This window comes from Theropithecus gelada, chromosome 15 (assembly GCF_003255815.1).
Source record: "Theropithecus gelada isolate Dixy chromosome 15, Tgel_1.0, whole genome shotgun sequence".
Taxonomy (NCBI): domain Eukaryota; kingdom Metazoa; phylum Chordata; class Mammalia; order Primates; family Cercopithecidae; genus Theropithecus; species Theropithecus gelada.
In genome coordinates, this window is record NC_037683.1 from 59,115,656 (window position 1) to 59,123,557 (window position 7,902).

At 32.7% G+C, this 7,902-nt stretch overlaps 1 pseudogene; it reads right to left on the reverse strand.

The window, feature by feature from the left end:
- Positions 1-3,196: 3,196 nt before the first annotated feature.
- Positions 3,197-7,902, reverse strand: part of LOC112607718 — a 10,025-nt pseudogene continuing 5,319 nt past the window's right edge.

Below are 7,902 nucleotides of genomic sequence, written 5' to 3' on the forward strand. Positions count from 1 at the left end.
TCTACCCTCCATCTAAGTAGGTTTTGTCCTTTGGAAAATATATCTTCCTGGATACTTCAATCTTAATGAGCCTGCTTCCTTGGATTATCAAAAAGTCAGAAAGCAGAACTAAGTAGCACTCAGTTTTTGCATGTTTATAAAAACCTTATCTATTTTCAAAATTATACACTAGGTCAATGCTGAACAATCTATACCACTGGCTTAGTAAGCATGTATTTCATTTACATCTGTATAGTAGTATAGACAGAAATTATTTGTTTTGAAACCCAGGATACAAAGTCAACCCTAGGCAAAATTATAAAAGACGTCCAGTTTTTCTGGCCTCAACCTCTGCCCTTCTAGTTTTGGCCCATTTTACTATTTTCTATTGCTGTGTATTACCTCCGTGTTTAACAACCATTTTCTCCAATGACCTGCTACCCTGGCCTGCCCTTCCTGACTGTCTCTGCTGAGAATTTTAATTCTGCCCATTCTCTTTTTTTCGCAATTTCAAAACTTGTTTGTTGAATGAATCATTCTCCCAGAGTTCTGCACTTAATTTTCAAGGTAAGAACTAGCTAACTAGTTCCTGTGTTTGTTCTCCGCCTTTACCTCAACTACTTGTAAGCTCTATGATGCCAGGAAATTTGTCTAATATTTTAGAGCCTAAGTATCAAGCATGGTATTTTTATATTGAGAATTTATTTTTATTTTTATACTAAAGCTAAATGTTTTGAAATGAGGTAAATTTATTATCCCCAGTTGTTATAAACATGAGAAAAACAAGATTCAGAAATATATATAAATTTCAAGATGACACAGACACCAAAAGATGAACACACGGTGTTATAAAGTTATTTGATTCAAAAGCTTTTAGATTTTTCATTACACTATGGTAATACTCTAATGTGTCAAATCAAAGGATGATACATAAAGGACATTGAGCCCCATGGCAGACAATTCAAAATGTTATTTTATGGTTGTTTGATTTTGCAGATGGGCAATGACTACTTTATCAATAATTAGTCTATCCAGTATATGTCCAAATATACGTATTAAATTACTTCTATACTAGTCAGAAGTTCCTGGTACTTATGTCATTTTGTTTTCCGTTTGTTGGTAACTTTATAGTATTTATTTCTATTTCTTCAACAAATATGTTTTCTGCTATTTTATGTTCTTATGAAAAATACTTTATGTTCATCCATTAAAAATATGATTATGCTAGAAATACTGGCACTCCAAATCTTTCTGAACTAGAATAAATTAGTGTGATGTGGAATAATATTTAAAATTTCAAAATGTTTTGCATATTGATTAATATATGCCAGAAAAGCAAAATTGTTTTGGCTGGAAAAGTAAAATCATAGATATTTTGGACATTCCCCAAAACAAATGCCTCACTGCCTTTATCACAAGTAGAATAAAATATCATCATATTTGCTTGGAAAGGAGGATCTTTCTTTTTACTTCAGAAATTATATATATATATTTACCCCAAGTTGTCATTTATTTTCATGAGGGGGGAAAAAGAATCCTCTATGATAGTGAAAATATATTTTTTAATACAATAGCTGCCAGCAATATACTGGTGTTGATGTTCCAAAGAGAAAAGAAAATACATGCATTCTATAATAAGTTTTCATTTGCCTGATGAAGAAATTCTAAAGAAAATACTCCAATTCTATTCAACATTATGACTTGAGGAGTTGAAATTTTTCCATGATAAAAATATAATTTGTGTAGCCCAAACTTTGTCTATTTATAAAGGATGAAGTTTTTAAAAGCCCATATATATCAATGAATGCTCCCGTCTCTTTGAATTAAATGCTTAATTCAAATTAATGTAAGAAATTGGTGAATCATTAAATGATGAAATTTGTATCAAAATGTTCATAAAAATACATTTGTATTTCCGTTCCATTTTTACTTTGCAGATTATTTTTATTTTTAGTTTTTTTGAGACAGGGGCTCGCTCTGTCACCCAGGCTGTAGTGCCATGGTGCGATCTTGACTCACTGCAGCCTCTGCCTCCCAGGTTCAGGTGATTCTCCTGCCTCAGCCTCCTAAGTAGCTAGGACTACAGGTGCATGCCACCACGCCTGGCTAATTTTTGTATTTTTAGTAGGGACAGGGTTTCACCATATTGGCTAGGATAGTCTCGATCTCCTGACCTTGTGATCCACCTGCCTCGGCCTCCCAAAGTGCTGGGATTACAGGCATGAGCCACCACGCCCAGCCTACTTTGTAGATATTTTCTAAATGGGTTTAAGTGCACAGAAATAAAAGCTACCTACATGCAACTCTGGAGAGATTCAAAACACAGCAGAAGTAAGTTAACATGCCTAAATCCTAGAGTTGATCCACTTAGGGTAAGAATAAATGTCAGAAATCTCTTAATTGTATACAGATTGCCCAAGGCTTTAAAGATAAATTGTGAAAGCCAAAATTATCAAGAAATAAAATCTTATTTGAAGTTTATCACAAAAGTTAACAGTCCTAGTAAAAGAAGACAACAGAACTGTATAGAAAATCTGCATCTACATCAAAAAGGGGAAGTTTTATCAACTAGAATGGAAGACAGCTTTCCAACTCTTGAATACAAAAATTTCTCAGAATCCGTTGGAAAACAGACTTTCCATTCAGACTATAATCTCTTCACTGAAGTAAAACACAACAGGTGTTTAAATGAAGGGGAATGGATTTGTTAGCTGTAAAAATAAAATCAGATTATTTCCATAATGTCAATTCATATACTCCATGAACTGTCTACCATGAAAACTTTTATGTCCCAAATTTCTCAGGATTTTAGGCTATGGTCTTTCCACAAACATACAATGGGGTTAAAGCATGTTGTTGGATCATCCTTTTTACTAGTTAGCTTTTGACCATTTACCAATTTCCATTTCATTTGACTAACTTCCCTGATAAAGTAGTATCTGTCTTTCTACAGAGTAAAATAATTCTGTCTTCATCAAAATCACAAGAGACATGCTTTCCTCGAACATTTAGAGGGATAAAATGATTTTAAAATAATACTGCTTAGGAGTGTATATTTTCAGATAACTACTATACCTTGTCTATCTTTGATCCTAATCTTCAATAACTGCATGTTCATGCAAAATACAATTTTTACTCTATAGGAAGAGGAGTAGCCTGTTAGGAAAAGCAAATTCTTAGAGCAAGACATGAACACATCTCTTTCATAAACGCGACTTTACTTGGCTAGTCTTTTGGCTACAACACTATATGGTATTTCAACCTCTTTATCACTGGGACAGGTATTGGTGAACTCGTCCCCACTGTATGTATTAGTTAGGTATCAGTTATTTCTTCTGGAATATCAAAGTTGTGATTTTTTTTGGCCACTACCTTGACACTATGCAGTTTTGGCAGCAGGTTGCAATCTGCTAATGTCATTTCATTTTCTAGAAATTTATGTCTAGAAAACTTAACGTCCTCCATAGTATTTTCATCAATTTCATCAGAGAGAGGAGAATTCAGATATTCATCCAGTTTTCTGCAGGGTTTTCAGGAGACCCCTCTCCAGTACTTCATTAGCCTCTGGCCTGGAATTCTTGATATATGCAGAGAATTTGGCAAAGATATCCATTCCAGCAGAATTTGATTCTGGATGTTTTGGTGAAGGCTTGAAGTATGTGGGAGGGCTTAAGACTTCTTCAATAAATGCCTCAATCTTATTTACATCTGTTTTGACTTCACTGTTGAAAGTTATGTTCCCCTCTCTTTAATCTGGAGACACTCCACCACAAACTTTTCAATTTAGAGTTGGCTTGCCATCTCTCAGGAGCCCTCACCATTGTGTGCATTCACTGTGTATAGATGGTGGAACTTGTGAGATGCAATGTTTAATTGTTAAAATGGTAGCCATGACTTTATCAGGCAGCCCCAAACTGGTGCATAATGCATGGTACAAGGGATATTTATGTATTTTTTGGAGTTTTTTAATATTTAGTAAGATTGTATGAAAGGATTGCTATTGTATCAGAAATATTGTTTCAATTTAGTCTATCCTGGATATATACTAAAGAATATTACCATCAGAGAAGAGAGTTTTCTACAAAAGTCACTACAGATTTTGCTATATTGCTTTGTAGATAAGATTTTTACTTTTGCCTAAAAGCATTTATCCTTCGTATCAATTGTAACATCTGACACTATGTAGGAGCTAATCGTTTAGAGGGAGGGAGGGTTTTCTCAAGATCTTCCTCAAGCATTTTGTCTTTATAAGAGAAACTGAAGGGCACCTGATACTCTGTGTAAATATGTTTTCTTATATGTGTTTTGCCCTGTGCCATTCATTTGGAACATTGTTGCTTTCTTCCTTTATTTTAAAAAGCTTGTTTTTAGGTAATCATAGAGCTTGCTATTTATACATCTTTTGAGCAACACTTCATAAACTGATATTCAGTTGATTTAGCTATAGCAGTACAATGATTAGTAATGTAAAAATTAACACAGAAATTAACCTAAGGAATGAAGGGTGGGTTTGTCAAAATATCAAGTAAATTTTTTACTTTATATATAATAAATATATACATATATATTATATAAATATAAATAAATATATAAAAATATATATACTTTATATATATATATATTATAAAACACAGGTCATCAACTTTCTCATTTCACCTCATTTACCTTGTAGAGATGATTGTTCACTCCTTTTGGACTAAGTTATAGTTATGGTGCGTGTGTATTTACTGCAGTTTTGCCTGATCTCACTCATTGCACTTGCTTGAGTTAAATTTTTCTACAGCCATGTTGAGGAATAGCACTTCGCATGTTTTTGTTTTGTTTTTTGTTTTTTAATTGAAGCCCTAAACCAGAAATCATATATATTTTTTAGGCCATAGCTTTTTTTCTCTCACCAGTTCTAAAATTTTAATCATTCAATTTCTCACCAAGTGTTTTGGAAATGGATACATAAATGATTCTATACATAAGAAATGGTTCTCATGTTGACAGTTGCACCAGTAGATTGTGATGTAATATTACTTTTAACCTTCATGTCATGTGCTATTGTTGTTTTAATAGTTTATTGTGCTTGTCATAAATCTCACAAAATATCCAGAGAGGTTTTTGGGTTTCGTTTGTTCGCTTGTTTTGTTTTTCTGTTTGCCAGCAAACCATTTATTCTATTACATTTTGCTTAAAATAAAAATAAACTCAAACAGTATTTGAGATATGTATAGATACATAGGTATAGATATACACATTTCCTGAATTAGTCTCTTTATTTGGGTAAAATTTATATACACTGAAACACATAGATCTTAAGAGTTCAATTCAATGAGCTTTAAAGAATGGATTCACTTCTATAGTTACTCCCAATCAAAATATGACAGGCAGGCAACCATTGTACTGATTTCAATCAATACATATGTTTTACGTTCTTTTGAACTGCACCTGAATGGAGTCATAGGGAATGTACTCTATTCTGTCTGGCTTCATTCACTCAAAATAGTATTTTTGCAAATCAACAATCAAAAGTTCATTAAGGAGAAAATCTACTCAGCAATAACTAATAGACTATTGATACAAAGTTGTGATAAACATTTTTGTACAATTCTTTTTGTGCAGCATATGTGTTCCTTTTTCCCAGATAAATATCAAGATGTGAAATTTCTGGCTCACAATCTACATGTATGTTTATCTTGAGAAACTGATGAAGAATTGTCCAGAGTGGTTGGTCTATTTTATCTTACCACCACCATTATAGTATGGTCCCCGTTTGTTATACACCATAATCATAATTTATGGTTGTCAGTCTTTTGAATCTGAGACACTGTATTCGGTGTGAGAAAGTATATTGTAGTAGGGAGTAAATTGCATTTTCTTCATACTATTTATATTTATGAACTTACTGGGATTTGTATACCTTCCTTTATAAAATTTCTTGTAAATTTATTTGGGATTATCTAAGTCACTATTGATATAGAAAAGTAATTTTCATATATTGATAACAAATCCTTCAAAATACATATTGCGAATATTTCTTCAAACTTGTGTCTTGCCTTTTCACTGTTTTAACAAAATGTTTGATGAACAGAAGTATTTATTTTGAGTGGAATCCATATTATCACTTTTCTATATTTTTTATATTCTTTCTAAAATGTCTTTACCTACTCCAAATTCACGAAACTATTCTTAGGTTTTGTTTTAGAAAGACAGTTTTGGCCTTTATATATGGATACCGGTTATTCCAACACTAGTTATTGAAACTATTCTCCTTTCTCCATTGAATTACCTTGGTTTCTTGCCTATGTACAGAATCTCTGTTCTGTTCTATTGATCTATTTGTCTATTCACAAGTATATCACGTATTGTTACTTCAGACTTAAAATTTAGGCAGCTAAAATAATGCAACTTTGTTCTGTTATTCAAGTCTGTTTTGGCTATTCTAGGTTTTTTGTATTTCTATAAATTTTAGAAACAATTTTCAAAATAATGTTAGGATTTCAAGTCAAATTGCCTTGAGTCTACGGGTAAATTCAATGATAGACAAATCTTCACAAAATCAAGTCTTGTAATTCATGACCTTGGTATATCTCATTGTTAGATCTTTAATTGCCCTTAACATTTTATTGTAGTGTTCATTGTATAGATTTTATAGATATTTTAAATATTATGCCTAAGCACAGTGTTTCATGTTCTTGATGGCATATTTTTAAGATTTTATGTTCCAACTATTTTTTGCTAGTATGCAGGAATGCAAATGGCTTTTGTACATTGATTTCATATCTTGGGACCTTACCAAATTTATGTTTTAGGATTTGTTAGCATCTAGAATTTTTCACATAAACAATCATATTGTCTGTAAATAAAAACATTTTTGCTTTTATGTTCCAAACTGTATTTCTTTTGTAATTTTTTACTGCCTCCATCTGCTGAGTATGACCCTTATTATAGCACAGTGTTAAATATAAGTAGTAAAAGAGGGCAATTTATCTTTTTTCCAATCTTGGGTTAAAGCATTTAATATTTCATTATTAAATGTGACATCAGCTGTTTATTTTTGTAGATACCCTTCATCAAATTGAGGAGGTTGCCTTCTAGTTTTAGTTTGCTAACAATTAAAAGAAAATTTTTTTTCTTATACTCTAAGTTCTGGGATACATGTGCAGAACGTGCAGGTTTGTTACATTGGTATACACATGCCGTGGTGGTTTGCTGCACCCATCAACCCGTTCTCTACATTAGCTATTTCTCCTAATGCTATCCCTCCCCTAGCCCCCCACCCCCTGACAGGTCCGGTGTGTAATGTTCCCCTCCCTGTGTCCATGTGTTCCCATTGTTCAGCTCCCACTTACGAGTGAGAACATGTGGTGTTTGGATTTCTGTTCCTGTGCTAGCTTTCTGAGAATGATGATTTCCAGCTTTATCCATGTCCCTGAAAAGGACATGAACTAATCCTTTTTATGGCTGCATAGTATTCCATGATGTATATGTAACATTTTCTTTATTCAGTCTGTCATTGATGGACATTTGGGTTGGTTCCAAGTCTTTGCTATTAGGAACAGTGCCATGATAAACATATGTATGCATGTGTCTTTATAGTAGAATGATTTATGATCCTTTGGGTATATAGCCAGTAATGGGATTGCTGGGTCAAATCGTATTTGTGGTTCTAGATCCTTGAGGAATTGCCACACTGTCTTCCAAAATGGTTGAACTAATTTACACTCCCACCAACAGTGTAAAAGCATTCCTATTTCTCCACATCCTCTCCAGCATCTGTTGTTTCCTGACTTTTTAATGATCGCCATTCTAACTGGTGTGAGATGGTATCTCATTGTGGTTTTTTTTTTTTTTTTCTTTTTTTTTTTTTTTCTTTTATTTTATTTTTTTTTTTTTTTTTTTTTTTTTTTTTTTTTTTTTGTATTTTTTTTTTTTACT